General features: G+C 41.2%; 1 protein-coding gene across 3 annotated transcripts in view; it reads right to left on the reverse strand.

Annotated features, from left to right (window-relative positions):
* LOC115073872 overlaps window positions 1-20,180 on the reverse strand; it is a 350,431-nt gene that overhangs the window by 45,560 nt on the left and 284,691 nt on the right. The gene's annotated exons all lie outside the window — the stretch shown is intronic.

Genomic DNA, 20,180 nt, shown 5'->3' on the forward strand with positions numbered 1-20,180 from the left:
CTCTGTCTCTGAATCTCCTTTCATTGGTCCTACTTTTAGATCTCTTATTTTCTCTCCAATGATATTTTAAAAAGATTTCTTAATATTTTAGAATACACTTTTATTATAGCCATACATTACATTTATTAATTGTAGCTATGAACTGTTCAAAGCGATTTACAAAATGCACATTACAAATTAATCATTTCATAAATAATTAAAAAATAAAACCCCAAACTTCAAACTAAAGCAACATATCCTGCCCACATATTCACCCTCTTAAACACCCCTCCCCTTTCTTCTGAGGTGATGTATTGCTTTTTATGGTGTAGTCATTATTTAGATTATCAGGGTTATGCTTCCACAGATAGGAAGATCAGTTTTGCAGCACCATGTTTTAGTAGTTGCTAAAAAGGAAAATCTTTCAAAAATAACACACATATTTTTCTTCTGGAACTACAAAACTAAGAACGGTATTCTTCCTGATTTTGTGTGTTCTGGACTAGTTAACCAGTCCAGATTTCATCTAAGCCAACTCCAAATTAGAACAGGAAGGGGGCTCAGAATGATTTTAGTCACCTAAGTTACAATTTCCTTTACTTCAAAGTGGCTCATGCTAAATTTTAATGTTTATTCATCAGAACCAATCCTAACACAGCTCAGGTTCCTATTTTTGATATGGCTTGTTAAGCTATAAGGATGGGTCCCAATATGGCAGAGGTGATGTACTCTGGTCCTCGAGAGCCACAGAACAGTTTTTCAGGATATCCACAATGAATATGCCTGAGATAGATCTGCATACACTGTTGGCAATGCATGTATATCAATCTCAGGCATATTCATTGTGGATATCCTGAAAACCTGGCCTGTTTGTAGTTCTTGAGAACCAGAGTTGGCCACCCCTGCCATAGGGCACTCACTTTGTCCTTTAGTCTACAAAATTCCTGAGTCACATAAATGGACTAACATCAGATGTTGTGAGGTGCTGATAAACAGTTATTGTCTCCTGCCAGCAGAGGCCTCTGTGGGCTTTAAGAGACTATCTGGTCAGTTTTCCCAACTCCTTGGCCCACACTTCCTGCTGATGGCCATCTTGTTTCCTGTCTGGACACACAAAATATCCAGGCTTCCATTTAGCAAGTTGCCAGAGCATGATTCTCATTTTATGGCCCACTCAATGAAGTCCTGCTCCCAGAGTGTATTTTGTTGTTGACGCCAGTGTATGTCTCGCTTCTCCAGATCTGCTGATTCATTTCATCTGGTCTTCCTGTTTCTATTGTTCACTTCTGCTTCTGTATTGCTGCTTAGTCCTTGTTTGGGGCCTACTTCCTAAGCCCTGTCAACCATCAACTCTCAAGGACCCAACCCAAGGAAAAAGTGATCATCGCAAGCAGAAGATGCCCTGCGATTGGATCAGAATAAGATGGCCAAGGCTCTGTCCATTTATGGGAAACACTTGGGCAGCATAAACCAATACTTGGCAAATAGATAACATAGAAATTATGGCAGAAAAGGATCAAGTTATCCACCCAGTCTGCCCAGCAAGCTTATGCCAGTATCTGCTGCACCGTGCAGGATACCCTCATGCTTATTATTTTCCCAGACCATATAGTCAGGGCCTTTGGATACTGTCCAAATCCAATTTTTCCTAATTCCTGCCGTGGAAGCAGAGAGCAATGATGGAGCCACATCAAAAGTTTCAGGCTTAATGATTAAGAGTAGTAAAAGCCACCTCAGCAAGATAACTCCATGTTTATTTGTTCCCCAAACCATAAAAGTCAGGATCCTCGGTTGCTGTCTGAATCCAATTCCCCTTTTCCCACTGCCATTGAAGCAGAGAGCAACTATGGAGTTGCATTAAGCCTTGATACTATTTGTTAAGGGTAGCAACTGCCACACCAGCAAGTTACCCCATGCACTTTTTTCTTTAATTCTATCCTCTAGCCCACTGGTTCTCAACCAGTGTGTTGGGACACAATGGTGTGTCACCAAGGGGTGGAAAGTGCGTCACCAAAAATTTGACATAGCAGGCCTTTGCTTTCTATAACAGCCACATGTGCTTGCTGCTTGGGTGCAGAGGAAGGAGCTGGTACTTAAAATTCCTCATCACCACTCCTTGTTTCTGCTTTTCCCTCAACCTTGGAAATCACTGTACCACCAATCCAAGCCAGAAATGTTGCAGGCATGCTGTATCCTGCCCTGCCATCCTACCTACCATCCCCACCCCCTCTTGGAGTTTCATTTTTTTCTCTGTATGCTTGTTTATAATTTATGGTCTTTTATTCTGTATTATATAAGCATCAGTCTGCATTCTGTATGTTTGACAGAGGTGAGGGATTCTGCTAACTAGGATGTAGATTCTATTTAAGAATTTAGAGCAGTCTGGCTTTCTTTGTTTTTCCAATAGTAAGTGTACTGTGTCCTGTATTTGCAGTCTTGCTTTTTCATAGGTAAGGTTGCTGCTGTTCAAGTTTTGAGTGTTAGTACTCTTATGGTATGGCTAGTATGCTATATAATTTCTAAATGTCTTTTTAGAAGGTTTTCATATTATTTCACAAAGTGGCTGGCAGGGAAGAGATTTTGAAGTACTATTACTGAAGGGATATCAGAATTTGAATATATTTTTGTATGGTGAGTTGAAAGGGGAAATTTCCTAACTCTACTCTGTATAAACTCCAGAAGAAGTCAGAATTTTCTGAGGTTGACAGTGAAATTCATGAGAGTTTGTCTGTATTGAAAAGTTGTGTGCTGCATATGCATATCAATCCCAGATTTCTCAATAATGCAGTAATCAAAGATTACAATTTTTGTGAAAAAATAACATTTAATTATATTTTATAAGCAGTTATTGAAATTAAAGAATATGTTAACTTTCTCCTGCATCATTTTCAACAAAATATCTAGGATTTTTTTATTTTAGTATAGCTGTTAAATGAAGTGTGTAGCATGTCATGCACGTGAACATCATCTGTCAGATGTGTCATGATGGAAAAAAGGTTGAGAAACACTGCTGTAGCCTTTAGGGTTCCACAGTGTTCATCCCATGCCCCTTTGAATTCCTTCATTGTTTTCGTCTTCACCACCTCTTCCGGAAAAGCATTCTAGGCATTCATCACCCTTTACGTTAAGAAATATTTCCTGACCATTGGTTCTGAGTCATCCTCCCTGGAGTTTCATTTCATGACCTCTAGTTCTATTAATTTCTTTCCAATGGAAAATGTTTGATGATTGTGGACTGGGCAGAATGGATTAAAGATGAACTGGCTTGCTGGAAGTTACCTTCCAATGCAGATGCCACAATTTCTCTCTGCCTATGTACTGATGCCCACATTCGAGAACACCAACCAAAGTACTTACTTCCTCTCTCAAGTCTGGTGCCATGTCATGGCCAGATCCAGTTGTAAGGAATGAATGGCCCATGCAAATGAGCCACATTAGGTTTGGTTACCTCAAACAAAGAAGGACCAAATGAGGAGGTTGTGGATGAGCTTCTATTGTACTAGCCAGGAAGTTAATGGTCCACAATTGAAGAGAAGCTTTCTTTGAACCATGGATCCCTTCCAGTACTCCATGTGATGCAGTGTTTAGCCATCTTAGTATCCATATGCTAGCCTTCAGAATCAGAGGCAGCACATACCCCTTATTGACTTTGGGAAATCTCAGCAGTCAGGATTTCATTTGGCTATACGGGATGTATACCCTTACGACTGAATCCTACAACTATTCCTGTCATATCCATCGATGGCAGGCATTGGCTCAAGGGAAGACACAATAGTTCACCATTGATTTGAAGTTAAGGGTGGGCATGTGGCACTCTGAGATTATCGCATTTTGAGTTCTTGAAACACCTTCATGTATGATCCTTCTGAGACTGCCATGGATCAAGCTGCACAACCTGTTTATCAACTGGCAATCAGGGCAGATTGTCTCAAGGTTCATATTTATTTATGCCTTTTATATACCATCATTCCAAAGATAGATCACAACAGTTTACAAATATACCACTGAATTACAATGTAGAAAGATAATAACATTTCTAACTGTATTATTAAAAAAGAAAGAGTACGATATCAGATTAAGAGAGTTATTAATTACTACAACAATGGAAAATAGTTCCAAGGAATTATTTAAATATAAGATTTAAAAAGTATACAAAACAAAGAAAATTAAGATTGAGAGCAGTCTTTTTACAAAGTGTAATTGAAAAAATTCAGGTGAGTTCATAGGCTTTTTTGAAGAGCCATGTTTTTAGATCGTTTGAATTTCTTTTTTTCAGTTGTTAGTCTTAGTGGACTAGGTAGGGAGTTCCAAAGTTTGGGACCAGCAATAGAGAACAAACGATCTCTAATTTGGGTAAGATGAGCAATATTGTTGGAAGGTATTGAAAGAATGCCTTTATTTTAGGATCTTAGGACTCTTGTTGGATTGTAGGGTTGTATTGAAATTCCGGGAGGAGATGAGTCAATATTATTGATGATATTGAAGATTATTGATAATCCAAGATTATTGGATTCAGAAGGTTACTGGAAGCCAATGAAGATCTATCAAGGTGTTTTTCATCTTGCATTCTAGACCCAGCATGTATAGATTTCATTCTTGTGGCCTCTGTAGATTTAGGTACCCCTGATTCTTCAAGCATACCAGCACACCTTTGCAGATGTCCTTATTAAAAAAAAAAACCCAAACCCCCCCAGATATCCTTCCTTAGCATGGGAGTACAATGGTGTCATTAAATTACTAGAGGGAACCATACTACCACATGGCTGGACATATACATTGTCAAGTCCAGAAATACATACAGGGATACATTGTCAGGTCCTGAATACATACAGGGATACCTGGCTCATGGCTTTATCTATCCTTCAATTCTCTTGCAGGAGCAGGGTTATTCTTTGTACAGAAGGATGAATCCCTTTTGCCGAGCTTCGACTACTGGAGTCTTAACAAGCTTACTGTCAAGAATTGTTACCCTTTTGCCATTAATTTATCAGTTCTTTTACAGGCCTTTAAGGAAAACAGGAAAGAGCATAGGCACTGGTAAGTTGGATGTAAAAATAATTAATCAGACTAAGAGAGAATTTGAAAAGATAATTGCCATTGAGGTAAAACAAGTAATAAAAACTTTTTCAAGTACATTTGAAGTAAAAAGCTAGAGAAGAAATTAGCTGGGCTGCTAGATGACTGAGGGGTAAAAGGAATGGTCAGGGAGGACAAGGAAATAAAAGAAAAAAAACAAACAACTGAATTCTTTACCTATGTCTTTACTGAGGAGGATGTTGTGGGCCCTCATTGGTTGCTGTCTGAATTCAATTCCCCTTTACCCCTTGCCATGGAAGAAGAGAGCAATGATGGAGTTGCATCACCAATATCAAGGCTTATTGGTTAAAGGTAATATCAGTCGCATCAGTAAGTTACCCCCATGCTTATTTGTTCCCCAGACAGTAAAAGTTGGGCCCTTCGTTGATTGCTGTCTGAATCCAATTCCCCTTTTCCCCTGCTGTTGAAGCAGACAGTAATGATGGAGTTGCATCAACAGTATCAAGGCTTAGTGGTTAAGGGTAATAACTGCAACACCGGCAGGTTACCCCATGCACTTTTCTTCTTTTCCATCCTCTGGCCTTTAGAAATCCACAGTGTTTATCTCATACCCCCTTTACATTCTGTCACTGTTTTCATCTTCACCACCTCCTCCAGAGGGAATTCCAAGCATTCACCACCCTTTCCTGAAGAAATATTTCCTGGTTCAAAGTCGTCCTCCCTGGAGTTTCATTTTGTGATCCCTAGTTCTACTGACTTCTTTCCAATGGAAAAGGTTTGATGATTGTGCATCATTAAAACCTTTCCGGTATTTGAAGGTCTGTATCATATCTCCCCTGCACCTCATCTCTTCCAGGATATACATAATCTGATCTTTCAGCCTCTCCTCATAAATTTTCCGACGCTGACCCCATACTATTTTGGTCACTCTTCTTTGGACAGCCTCCACCCTCCAAGGACCTGTACAAGGGCATCACCATTTTTTTAACTGATTATTCCTCTCTCTATGCAGCCCAGCATTCTTCTAGCTTTAGCTCTCACTTCGTCACATTACTTCGTCACCTTCAGATCACCAGATACTATCACTGCAAGGCCCCTCTCCTAGTCCACATACATCAGTCTTTCACCACCCATCACAAACAACTCTTTTGGATTACCACACCCCACATAGATGACTGTACTTCTTGGCATTGAATCCCAGCTGCCAAATCCTAGACCAGTCTTCAAACTTTCTTAAATCACTTTTCATGTTCTCTTCTCCTTCGGGCATGTCCACTCTTTTGCAGGGCTTAGTATCATCCATAACTAGACAAACTTTACCTTCTATTCCTTCTGCAATGTCGCTCACAAAGATATTGAATAGAACCTGTCCCAAAACCGATCCCTGCTTAATACTGTTCATGGTACTGACAGGAGACATGCTGTCTCCTGTCAATTAACCAGTTTGCAATCCATGCCACTACCTTGCACCCACTTCCAAGCTTCTCATTTTGTTCAGGAGTCTCCTATGTGGGACTGTATCAAAAGCTTTACTAAAATCCAAGTAAATCACATTGAGCGCTCTTCCCTGATCCAATTCTCTAGTCACCCAATCAAAAAAATCAATCATATTTGTCTGACAGGACCTTTCCCTGCCTCGGGCTGAGCAACCCATTGAACTGTAGATAGTTCACTATCCTTTCCTTTAGCAGAGTCTTCATTATTTTTTCCACTACCAAGGTGAAGCTAATTGGCCTGTAGTTTCCAGCCTCCTCTCTGCTCCCACTCTTGTGAAGCAGGACCACTTCTGCTCTTCTCCAATCTCACGGCCCACTCTCGTTTCCAGGGATCTATTGAAGAGGTCTTTCAGCGGACATGACAGCACATCTCTCAGCTCTCTCAGTATCCTGGGATGTACCTCATCTAGTCCCATGGTCTTGTCCACTTTCAATTTTCCTAGCTCTTCTCATACATTCTCTTCTGTAAACGGAGTTTCATCTACTACATCCCTATCTACAGTCTTCTCAACCAGTGATCCAGGATCTTCTTTAGTGAACACCTATCTGAAAGTATTTGGTTTAAATATTTCTACTATTTCTTCATCTCTCTCCATACATTGATCTTTATCGCCTTTCAATTTCACTATACCACTTCAGACCTTTTTCCTTTCTCTGATATATCTGAAAAATGTTTTGTCACCATACTTTACACCTCTTTGGCAATCCTTTCTTCTGCCTGACCTTTTACTTTCTTGATTTTTCTTCCTCTCCCTCAGTTTCACCAGATATTCTTCCCTGTGTTCCTCTTTTTGGGATCCTTTATACTTCTTGAACACTGTTCTTTTTTACTTTAATTTTTCAGCCACCTCCCTTGAGAACCAGATTGGTTTCTTATTCCTCTTACTTTTGTTCACTTTTCTAACATATAGATTTGTTGCCTTTGTAGTTGCTCCTTTTAATTTGGCCCACTGTTGTTTCACCTCTCTCATTTTCTCCCTGTCTTCTAGTTCTACCTTCATGTACATCCCCCCATTTTGACAAAGTCTGTATTTTTGAAATTCAGAACTTGGGTCTTCATGTCACCTCTCGTATTCCTATTTGCGATATGAAAACATACCGTTTGATGATCACTGGTACTCAGGTGGGCATCCACCAGGACATTAAAGACATTATCCCCATCTCTGGCTAAAATTCCGTGCCCATGTAGACTTCATACACTTCAAATTCATACTGACCACATTCCAGTATGCTATTGCACTTGTCAATCAAGACTACAATGTCCATCTGACAAACTCTCTTACATCCAACCCTCGCTGTCTCTTTGCCATTCTCAATTCATCCTTAAAATTCCCTCGCCTCCCTTCTCTCTCTGCCCAGACTATGGCTGACTACTTCCATAAGAAGATTCACAAAATTAGTTTTGAGTTCTCAACGATTTCAGCTTTAACTGCCTCTCCCCCACTACTTTCCTCTACCCTTCCCCTAGCCTCCGCCACTCTCTCCTCCTTTCCTGAAGACACAGTGGAGGAAACTGCTTGCCTTCTCTCTTCCTCCAAACTCACTATTTGTTCCTTTGACCCTTCCCCCACCCAATTCCTCAGCTCCATTTCCACTCCAGTCATCCCTGCTATCTGTCACATCCTCTAGTCCTGGGGAAATTCTGCGCTACTGTAAAGAGCAGAATTTGCACAGAAAATGGCAGAGGAGACTTCAGCATGTTCGCGGTGAAAATGAATACCCCGGCATGCAGTGAAGGGAGTGCATGCTGTTCGCGGCGAAGATGTGTGTGTGTGTGTGCAAGACAGGGATTCTGTATGAGGGGATGTGTGTGCACGAGAGAGTGAGAGAGCCATATGAGGGTGTGTGTGTATGGGCACTAGGGAGAGGGAGCATGTGTGTGAGAGAAGGAGGGACAGAGGGAGCCTGTGTGAGGGAGCAGTACTGAGAACAGGATCAAACTCTGGGAGTGGCAATAGAATGGAAAGGGTTGAGCCTAGAGGTGGAGGGGAGAGATACTGGCAGGTGGCGGAGTTGGGGCCTGAGAGGGCAAAGTGGCCAGGGGAGTAGGGAAAGCAAGTGGAAGGGACACTCTCTTACAGTGAATTTCTAGGGAAATTCTGTTCAAAATATTTAAAATTCTGCATCTTTAAGTAATACCTTTTTTCTGTATTAATTTAAAATGGATTATTTAAAGACTGTCATGTAAATTGTGTTATTTTGACCAATATAAAGTATGCAGAATTTTAAGGTTTTGTGCGCAGAATTCCCCCAGGCGTAATCTTCAATCTATCACTCTCCACTGGTACTGTTCCTACTGCCTTCAAACATACTGTAATCATATCACTCCTTAAAAAACCCTCACTGAATTCTACCTGTCCTGCCAACTAGCAACTCATATCCCTTCTCCCTTTTGCTTCCAAACTACTTGAATGTGCTGTTCACCACCACTGTCTTGACTTTCTTACATTTCAAGCCTTTCTTGATCCATTCCGGTCTGGTTTTTGCCCTCTACATTCAACGGAAATAGCCCCTGCCAAAGTTTTCAATGACCTGTTTATGGCTAAAGCTAAAGGTCTTTATTCTGTCCTTATACTCCTTGACATGTTTGCTGCTGTTGATTACCACCTACTCCTTGATACTCTGTTTTCGCTTGGATTTCAGGATTCTGTCCTGTCTTGGTTCTCTTCTTAACTCTCCTATTGAACTTTTAGCGTTTCCTCTGGTGGTTCCTCCTCTAATGCCATTCCACTATCAATTGGTGTGCCTCAGGCCTCCATTCTGGACCCTCTTCTCACTATATACTCATTCTCTTGGTGCTTTGATTTTCTCTCATGGCTTTCAATATCTTTTTTATGTTGATTAACTCCCAGATCTACCTTTGACCACCAGAAATTTCACCAGAAATCCAGTCCCGGATCTCGGCCTGCTTGTTTGACATTGCTGCCTGGATATCCCACCATCACCTTAAACTCTACATGGCCAAGACAGAGCTCCTTATCTTTTCCCCCAAGCCCACCTTCCCTCTTCCTCTTTTCTCTCTGTTTCTGTGGATAACACGGTCATCCCGGTCTATCAGCCATAGAGTCCTCAGACTCTTCTCTCTCCTCTCTAAATTCTCTAAGCATATCCAAAACACTAAAACATGTTGCTTCTTTCTTTATAACATTGCCAAAATCCATCCTTTCCTTTCTGAATAAACTACCAGAACCCTTATCCACTCTAATCTCCTCCTGCTCAGACTATTGCAACCTGCTCCTCACATGTCTCCTGGCAAGCCATCTCTCTCCACTGCAATCTGTCCTACATTCAGCTGTATGACTTATCTGTCACCAAAGTTGCTATACTCATATAACCCCTCTTTCGAAGTCATTGCATTGGCTCCCTATCCGCTCCCGCATACAGTTCAAGATCCTTTTCCTTACCTACAAATGCCTTCACTTTGCAGAACCTCACTAATGCTCCTCTCTTATCTTTCTCTACACCCTTCCTCGTGCACTCTTCTCGTCGGATAAGTCACTCCTATCTGTGCCTTTCTCCTCTATTGTCAATTCAAGACTCCGTGCTTTCCATCTGGCTGTGCCAGGTGGAATAAGTTTCCTGAACTGTTGCATCATGCTCCCTCTCGCTTGCCATGTTTAAATCCCATCTAAAGACCCATATTTTTGAAACCGTTTTTAAATCTTATACCTCATTGTCTGATTTTAATCTTAACTAACTTTTTTTTTCATTTGAACCATTGTCTTTAACTTAGAAAAGAGATGACTGATATGGGATATGATTGAAATTTATAAAATCATGAGTGAGTGGAACAGGTAAATAGTCCAAACAACAATAGGACTAGGGGACATCCATGAAACTAACAACCTGCAAATTTAAAACAAATGATAGGACACAGCGCAACTGCGCTGAGGTGCATACACCGGCGCACACCTCCACGGCATTTTCCCTCAGGAGAGGGAGAACAGAGGCACCGGGAGAAGCTCCACCACTGGAGGGATGCCCCTCCCCCTCCCAACGCCAGCACCAGAGGGCCTGTGCCCACCCTCAGGACCACCCCTAACCCACCCCCACCACCGAGGAAGGAGTACCATACATGCTGGGGACATAGCATGACCGGCGCTGAAGCGCATACACCGGCGCACACTAAGGATGTGAATCGTTTTTTGACGATTTAAAATATCGTCCGATATATTTTAAATCGTCAAAAAATCGTTAGGGCCACGATACAATACCAATTCCCCCGATTTATCGTTAAAAAATCGTAAATCGGGGGAAGGGGGAGGGCAGGAAAACCGGCACACTAAAACCCCCTAAACCCACCCCCGACCCTTTAAATTAAATCCCCCACCCTCCCGAACCCCCCCCCAATGCTTTAAATTACCTGGGGATCCGGCGGTGGTCCAGAACGGCGGCGGTCCGGAACGGCCCCCTCAATAGAATCGTGTTGTCTTCAGCCGGCGCCATTTTTCAAAATGGCCGCCGCAAAATGGCGGCGGCCATAGACAAAAACAATTCGACGCAGGAGGTCGTTCCGGACCCCCGCTGGACTTTTGGCAAGTCTTGTGGGGGTCAGGAGGCCCCCCCAAGCTGGCCAAAATTTTCCTGGGAGTCCAGCGGGGTTCCGGGAGCGATTTCTTGCCGCGAATCGTTTTCGTACGGAAAATGGCGCCGGCAGGAGATCGACTGCAGGAGGTCGTTCAGCGGGGGTTCCAGACTGCCGCTGAACGACCTCCTGCAGTCGATCTCCTGCCGGCGCCATTTTCCGTACGAAAACGATTCGCGGCAAGAAATCGCTCCCGGAACCCCGCTGGACTCCCAGGAAAATTTTGGCCAGCTTGGGGGGGCCTCCTGACCCCCACAAGACTTGCCAAAAGTCCAGCGGGGGTCCGGAACGACCTCCTGCGTCGAATTGTTTTTGTCTATGGCCGCCGCCATTTTGCGGCGGCCATTTTGAAAAATGGCGCCGGCTGAAGACAACACAATTCTATTGAGGGGGCCGTTCCGGACCGCCGCCGTTCTGGACCACCGCCGGATCCCCAGGTAATTTAAAGCATTGGGGGGGGGGGTTCGGGGGGGGGGGGATTTAATTTAAAGGGTCGGGGTGGGTTTTAGGGGGGTTTAGTGTGCCGGCTCACGATTTTAACGATTTTTCACGATAGTTTACACACCCAAACGGCAACAATACGATTCCCTCCCCCTCCCAGCCGAAATCGATCGTTAAGACGATCGAGGACACGATTCACATCTCTAGCGCACACCTCCGCGGCGTTTTCCTTCAGCAGAGGGAGAACAGAGGCATCGGGAGAAGCTCCATCATTGAAGGTATGACCCTTCCCCTCCTAAAGCTGAATCCAGAGGGCCTGCACCCGCTCTTGGGACCGCCCCTAATCCGCCCCACCACCGAGGAAGGGAAGGAGCGCCACACACGCCAGAGGTGCACACGTGAAGGAGCACAACAAAGAAGCATGCCCCTTTGTGCGCCTCTTCATGCGCGCCTGAGATGCCAACCTGTGGTAATAATACCTTTCCTGAACAAATAGGATAGCATCTTAAACTTATGGGGAAAACCTAAAACCAAACAGACTATGAAAGCAATGGAGGCTGGCCAAGAAGAGTAAAGCTTAAATTACAGCTCTTTATTTAAAGTATCCTTTGTTCATCTAAGTATGAATCTTTAACAGCCTTATTCTCTGATAGCTATCCTCTCTGTGCATTCAATAGATAAACCAATTTCTTTGTAATCAATTTCCATCTGCCTGAAGATTTAGCTCACTGCTATGACACTACAGCAGTTACTAAATCAGTGAGGGAAGCCTAACCTGCCTCAAAACTACACATATGCCCAAGCCTCAGGATTCTCTGCTGAATATTCCTATGTACTCAAAGCGAGGAGATACTTGGTGCTCCTTCACTCATGACTGAGGCCATTACACAGTATCAAACCTATACTCGGTCATGGAATATATGGTGAACTAAGAAGGAAAACACAAATAAACAAAGAAGAAACAAATAAGGAATACAAGGCAGATCCTTCTCTGTAATCTCATCCTGCTTAATGTTTACACTCCTACATTTGAATGTTCAGTCATTGTCAAAAAAAATACCACTGATAAATGATCTGTTAGATGAATTAAATCCTATCTTCTGCATTTCTGAAACCTGGCTGAACGACAAAGATAATGTATGCAAATCAAATTGATCATCCAAACTATGATATCTTTCACTTCCCCAGACTCAAACGCAAAGGTGGGGAGCTACTAATAATCTGTAAAAAAGAACTTTAACTTACACTGTACAAAGTACAGATCAACCCATCCTACGAGGTAGTAATACTAAAATCTCCACAAATTAACACAGGACTCATCTATTGCCCCCTGGAATACTTCAAAAAGATTGTTCACCTTTAATCAAACTTTTTACTAAAGCGTTTCCAACACCTGACTCTACACTAACTGTAAGAGACTTTAACCTACATATAGACAAAACACAAAAAACCACCGTATGTGAAATTTGTTTTAGACAATGGAAGCAATGGGTTGGTCACAATTTGTAACCAACCCCACTCATAAAGCAGGACATATCCTAGATCTAATATTTGCCAACCACAATAACTGTCTAATCAATACCTTCCACAAAATATTGCCTTGGTCCGACCACCAGCTAATAAAAGCTAACATAACATTCCACAATGCAAAGCAAACAAACCTCAATAACAACCAAATCTTCATCTTCAGAATAAAGATAAAACTATATGTACTGGAAGAATCAATAAAAAATAAGCCTTTAACTCCTGGGAAAAAATCATCAATGATATTGCAGATGACCTAAGCCCAATACAGACAAAAACATTCCAAAATGAACAAGATAACTCTAAACAAAAGAAACCATGGTACAATGAAGAACTAAGATGAACCAAACAGACCCTGAGAAAATCTGAGAAACAATGGCGAAAATGCCCATCTACAGAATCTCTAGGAAAATACAGATCTCTCCTAGCAAAATTCCGCAACAAATCCGCAACAAATCAATAAAGCAAAAAAAGACTACTATGCAAATCAGAATCACGGAGTAATATTTAATTCAAAATTCAAAATCGTAAAATACCTAACCAAGGACCCAATTTAATTTATTACCAAAATTAAACCAGCTATTCATCCACTAGATCCAATTCTGGCAAGTTCCCTGAAATTAGTACATGATGCAGTTACCCCAACAATCGCAACCATAATCAACCACTCGCTCTCAGAAGGTCTGGTCCCTTTTAGGGCGAAATAAGCTGTGATCAAACCAATTCTAAAAAATAAAACTGACAGAATAGATGACTAGGACAATTACAGACCTATACCCAACTTACCTTTAATCACAAAAATACTAGAAAAGGCAGTGCTATCTCAATTGGAAAACCACCTAGAAGACAATGATATTCTATACCCAAACCAATTCAGATTTAGAAAAGATCGCTCAACAGAAATCCTACTCATATCTTTAATTGACCCTGTTCTACAGGGATTTGACAATGATGACTTTTATATCCTGGTTCTAGTAGACTTAAAAGCAGCCTTTGACACTGTGGACCATACCCTACTATGCCACCAGATGAGAAAAATTGGAATAGAAGGAAGTGTCCTCAAATGGTTCTCTTCTTTCCTAGATGACAGGACATCCAAGTCAAACTGAGTGACCACATCTCTGACACATTCCCTATCAATACAGGTGTTCCTCAGGGCTTAGCACTATTGGCAACACTTTTCAACATTTATATGCTTCCCTTGTGTACACTACTAGCAAAGCTAGGAATCAACTTCTTCTTATATGCAGATGACATACAGTTCTACATTCCTTACACCAAATCAATTGAAAATACTGCATCAACACTCTCAACATTTATGAAGGCAATACAGCATGAACTGACAAAGCTTAAACTAACACTGAACACAAATAATACTCAAATTGTATGGCTAAAGAGAAACTCCTCCACGGTTAAAATGCCACGCCTTGACCTCGGTAATTTTCAGATTATACCTTCTGAACAAGTAAATACCTAGGAATACAGATTGATGAGAACATCACAATGAAAAAACACAAACAAATTAATTAAAATAGGATACTCCAAAGTGAGAATATTACATCGCTTGAAACCATTACTAACACTCCAGGACTTCCGCACTGGAAGCAAGAGTGGCCAGATCAGAGAGCCAAGGGTGACTCCATGAAAAGGCAAGGATACAATGGCAGGGCTGGAGCTTGGGTGTAGTGCAGGCAGTGAGGAGGAGCTTGGCAAGGCAGGAGATAAAGCTCGCTGAGGTCCCCTGCAGGAGAGGAGGCTGGAAGTCAGGCTGAGTCAGGAGGCCATTGAGGAGGTGCCTCGGTTAGCTCTGAAGAGAGCTCTGCAGGTGGGGAAACATCATAATAGAATCAGAGTATGATTAGGCTGCACAGCAGACAAAATCCTAACAAAAGGGGGAAAAGAGAGCCTTCATTGTTTTTTGTTGGTAGAATTATGTTGGTCACTGAACCTTTGCTGTTTTACTCATGGTGGAGGGAGGGATATTATGTTGGGACTACTTAGTCTTTGCCATTTTTCTTGTGGGGTGTGTTATGTAACATAACAGCCTTCACTCCCCACAAGAATAAGGTCTGGGGCCTGGCTTAGGATAAAAAAAAATGCATTTCTGCTTCTAGTTCTCCAGCATTGCATTGTGTTTGGATGATCTTCTTAGTGTTTGGATAATTGCCAAGTTCTTATGGCCTGGTTTGGCCTCTGTTGGAAACAGGATGCTGGGCTTGATGGATCCTTGGTCTGAACCAGCATGGCAATTTCTTATGTTCTTAAAATGCTTAAATAAATAAATAAGTATTTTTTCACTCAGAGCACAATAAAGTTATGGAATCTGTTGCCGGAGGATGTGGTCCAGGCAACTAACATAGTGGGGTTCAAAAGAAGATTAAGACAAGTTCCTGAAGGAATAGACTATAACCAGTTATTAGCCAGGTAGATTAGAGAAAGAAGTTGTTTATTCCTTGGAATGAAATATAAGAAATAGATGAACTATTGGGAATTTGATGAGTACTTGTGACCAGACTGGCCACTGTTGGCAACAGAATGCTGGGCTCAATGGACCTTGGCCTGGCTCAGCATGACATCTCTTATGCTCTTATGAACTAAGATTTTCTCTAAACTGGATTTATTGGGAGCATATGACAACAACATCATCATCATCTGGATTAGACAAGGAGATGAGAAGAAAATCACCATTAATATCAGGATGGTCATTATGAAACCACTATTATGCCATTTGGACTCTGTAATACCCCTGCCATCATTCAAGCTTTTGTTAATGTGTTTCAGGACCTCCTCTCACAATATCTGGAGGTTAACCTTGATGATTTCCTGTTTTTTCCTCCAGGTCTGACCACTTATAAGAAGCATGTTACAGAACTTTGCCAACACCACTCTTTACTAAATTTGAGAAATGCATGTTTGAGCAAAGGGAGGTCCACTTCTAGGGTTTTGTAATAGACCAAGGTTTCAAGATGATCCATATAATGTTACTGCAGTATTTAACTGACCAGTACCTTTGGGCGTTATGGTTCTCCAGTGCTTCCTGGGTTTTACTAACTATGAGTGCTTTATTCAGGATTTCTAAAGGGTAGTGACACCACATACAGCCTTGGCCCATAAGGAGGTCCCATGAAAGCTTGGAACCCTCAAGCCCAGCAAGCCTTTTGAGAGAGTAAAACAGCTCTTTGCATAAGCTCCAATTTTATGTCACCTTGATCCAACTTTGCCTTTTATATTGGAAACTGATTTTATTTTTATTTATTTATTTAAAAACTTTTCTATACCGTCGCTAAGTTATATACCATCGCAACGGTTTACAAATAGGCACATAGACTAAGATATGTAAATGTAGGATATCGTACATTCTAACAGGTGCCAATAAAGTTTGGTTACAATTTCATAAATAAAATCATTATTTGAGTAATGTTGGTCACGTCCAGGTATATTATTGAGTTACTATCTCTTTGAGATATTACTTCTTAAATGTAGGATTGAGTAAATTCATTCTCATCTGCATTACCCTGTACTTTCATTCTCTACCCTCCACACTCTTTAGTGAAGGCTTTTTTTTTAAAAAGCCATGTTTTTAAATTTTTCTTAAAAGTTTTGAGATTATTCTGTAATCTGAGTTCAGGGGACATCATGTTCCATAGTACGGACCCAGCCTCTGAAACTGAAGGAGCAATATTGTCTCAAAGACTAGAGATCCAGAATCACAACTCCATGTGGCTACCTTTCTAAGAATTTTTTTCCAGCAGAATGCAATTATGATGTTGGAAACCAGGAACTCCTTGCCATAAAATGGACTTTGGAAGAGTGGAGACATCTGTTGGATGGTGCTACCTTTCAGTTACAAACTCTTATGGCTCATGAGAACCTACTTTATAGTAAAGCCGGTAGCTGATTTAATCCTAGTCCAGGTTCAAGGAATTGCAAGGTCTATGCTCTTTCACGAAAATTCTCCTCAGAAGCTCCCGCACCTCAGGATAAGAGCCATATTCTATTAGCTTCTCGGATTGTCTCGAATAGTATACAAAGTGATTTCTTGGAAAAAGATTCTTCAATAATCTGCTGCTCAGAAACCTCTAGCATTGATTTCAACTTGCTGTAACTTTCTTCCGGATAATTTGTACCTGGATGTTTTCAAATGGAGACATGACTCCAAGATCTTGGGATATCTGGGGATTAAGAAAACCAATTAATTAATTTCTGGAACCTTCTGGTGACTATCCCTACATAGGATTGTAAGACTTGCATCTTGGCCTGTCCAGTATGTGTCAGAATCAATGTCCCATGCGAAAACCCTTCTGGCGAATTACGATCACTCCCTTCCATATCCTGGATCCATCTCTGCATGGACTTTATTATTGATTGTTCTGACCTTGTCCAAATGTACAGTGATCCTGGTGGTGATAGATCATTTTTCACGGATAGCACATTTTGTTTCCATGCCTAAGCTGTAATCAGCACCACAACCTGACATCATTTTTATAAGAGAAACTGTCCACTTACATGGGATCCCAACATTGTTTCAAAGCAAGGATCTTAGCTCATTGCCAGGTTTTGAAAGGCTTTCTGAATATCAACTTAATTTAATTTGCTTCAGCCACTACTTTTAATATAAATCTTTTTTTAAACAGAAGAGCTATACCAACAACTCTTGGCACACATTTGGCTCTTATGTGCCCCAGGACAGCAATAAGAAACAGTAAACACATTTTACAATTTTCTCCCCATTGAAACCCTCCATCCACCCCCAGCTCTTCCCAATATTCAGCAGAGATTCCAGTGGGCATTCACCTCCATTTGAGTTTTAAGAAAATGGGAAAAAGAGAATATTATTTATGGATAATTGAACACTAAGCTCCTCAGTCTAGGAGACTGTGATTGTAAGTACCGCATTTTTTGCTCCATAAGACGTACTTTTTTTCCCCAAAAGTGGAGGGAAAATGTCTGTGCGTCTTATGGAGTGAATATAAAAGAAAAACAAACTAACTACAACCCCCCCACCCTCCAAGACCTACCAAAAGTCCCTGGTCATCCAGCGGGGTCCGGGAGTGATCTCCTGCACTTGGGCCGTCGGCTGCCAGTAATCAAAATGGCGCCGACAGCCCTTTGCCCTTATTATGTCACAGGGGCTACCGGTGCCATTAGTCGGCCTCTGTGACATAGTAAGGGCAAAGGGCCGTCGGCCCTCCCCAGACCCGAAAACAAAATGGGGACAAAAAAAAATGTTATGCACTCCCCTAATTTGCTCCATAAGACACACAGACGCCCGGTTTATCACACACTTTTTTTTTTTTTTTTTAATTTTCCCACTCTGAATCCTAGGTTCGTCTTATGGTCAGGTGCGTCTTATAGAGTGAAAAATACAGTATTTATCCCAAATTGCCACCTTTAAATGAGTCATATTTCTAAGTTTCTTCCTTAGATCTAGCTTCCCATTTCAAGACAATTTATATGATCTTTTACTTGTTGCTCAAAAGTATTCTATCACATACCCTATGTGTGTATATATACCTATATATATATATATATATATATATATATATATATATATATATATATATATATATATATCTTTTTTACAGATAATTAAAGATGCATAGCAATAATTCATCATCACAGTGCTATATATCAAGGATTAATTTTGACTCCTTTGATAAGGAAATATCTTACTTTTTTTACTTCCAACTGGTTTACAAACTCCTCCTTACAGGGTAGGACATTGAACAATGTATTTAATAGAAAATCCAAAATGACAGATGCAATAAAAGCACAGAGCATGCAAACAAGAAAAAATTCCTACCACAGCACATTTTTTAATGCAAGAAAAAAAGAATACATTTCTCTTGTGCTTGACTTTTAAAACAAGTACTTCCTGTTGAAATGCCTTATTTATTTTTGTTAGTATGCCTAATTTAAGGGCCTTCTAGCTTATTCTGCCTTTTCAAAAATTAAATCTAAAGAGAAAAATAAAAATGTGTAAAATATAAAACTGATGTGCAGCAGATGAAAAGCTACACTCTCCAGATTGGTGCCAAACACAGCTGTAGAATTGCTCAACTTTCCTGCACAGAACAAGTTTCTGGCTCCAACAGGCACTGGAAGGCTATATGCCAAACGAAGCAGGAAACAGATGAACCAAACAGCAAAGCCAAGAGAGATAATGACTATGATTAACAGCGGTCACAATCCTGCGTGGCTCTTGATCTGCTACAGATAGAAAAAACAGCAATAAAAAAAGCTATTTTGTTTTTAATTATTTGAAGGCTAAATCAGCTATTTCTTTAAACATCTTCTGTAAACGATATGTATCCAAAACACCCATATAAAACAGTCAAGCCACAAAGGGGTTCATAAGATGATGTGCAAATAATCATTCCAATCCAGGATACCCTGACAAATGCATTGGATCTCTGGAAAAATTGTCTAGATTCCATCAATTCCCTCCTCTCTGACCTCCACCTAGCCCTAAACACTTCCAAAACGGAACTACTCCTCATCTCACAACACTCACCCCCCAAACTTACCATTTCAAATGATCCCTCCTATGACATCTTCACTAAGCAGAACTGTGTACGCAACCTTGGAGTCCAGATTGACCAACAACTGAATCTAAAAAATCATATCAATCTAACCCTCAAGGAAGGTTTTTTTCAAACTCAACATCATGAAAAAACTTAAACCCTTACTTCATGCCAGTGACTTTCGCACAGTCATTCAGGCCACCCTATCAGCAAAAATGGACTACTGCAGCTCCCTTTACCTAGGCCTCCCCTACTCCTCAATAAAACCCCTCCAAATGCTGCAAAATGCAGTAGCGAGAACTATTTTTAACGCCCGTAGATATGACCATGTTACACCCCTCCTCCAAAACTTGCACTGGTTCCCTATCCCCTCTCGCATCTTATTTAAAACCCTAACATTGACCCACAAAGCTATACACACACACACAATTCAAACTGGCTCGTCGAGCCTTTCTGCCCCAAATGATCTAACAAATCCACCAGAGCATCCAACAATGGGACCCTCCACGTGCCTTCTCTAAAAGAGGCACACCTAACCTCCACAAGGGACCGAGCCCTTTCGATTGCTGGTCTGATGCACTGGAATTCGCTACC

Source organism: Rhinatrema bivittatum, chromosome 1 (genome assembly GCF_901001135.1).
Source record: "Rhinatrema bivittatum chromosome 1, aRhiBiv1.1, whole genome shotgun sequence".
NCBI classification, from domain to species: domain Eukaryota; kingdom Metazoa; phylum Chordata; class Amphibia; order Gymnophiona; family Rhinatrematidae; genus Rhinatrema; species Rhinatrema bivittatum.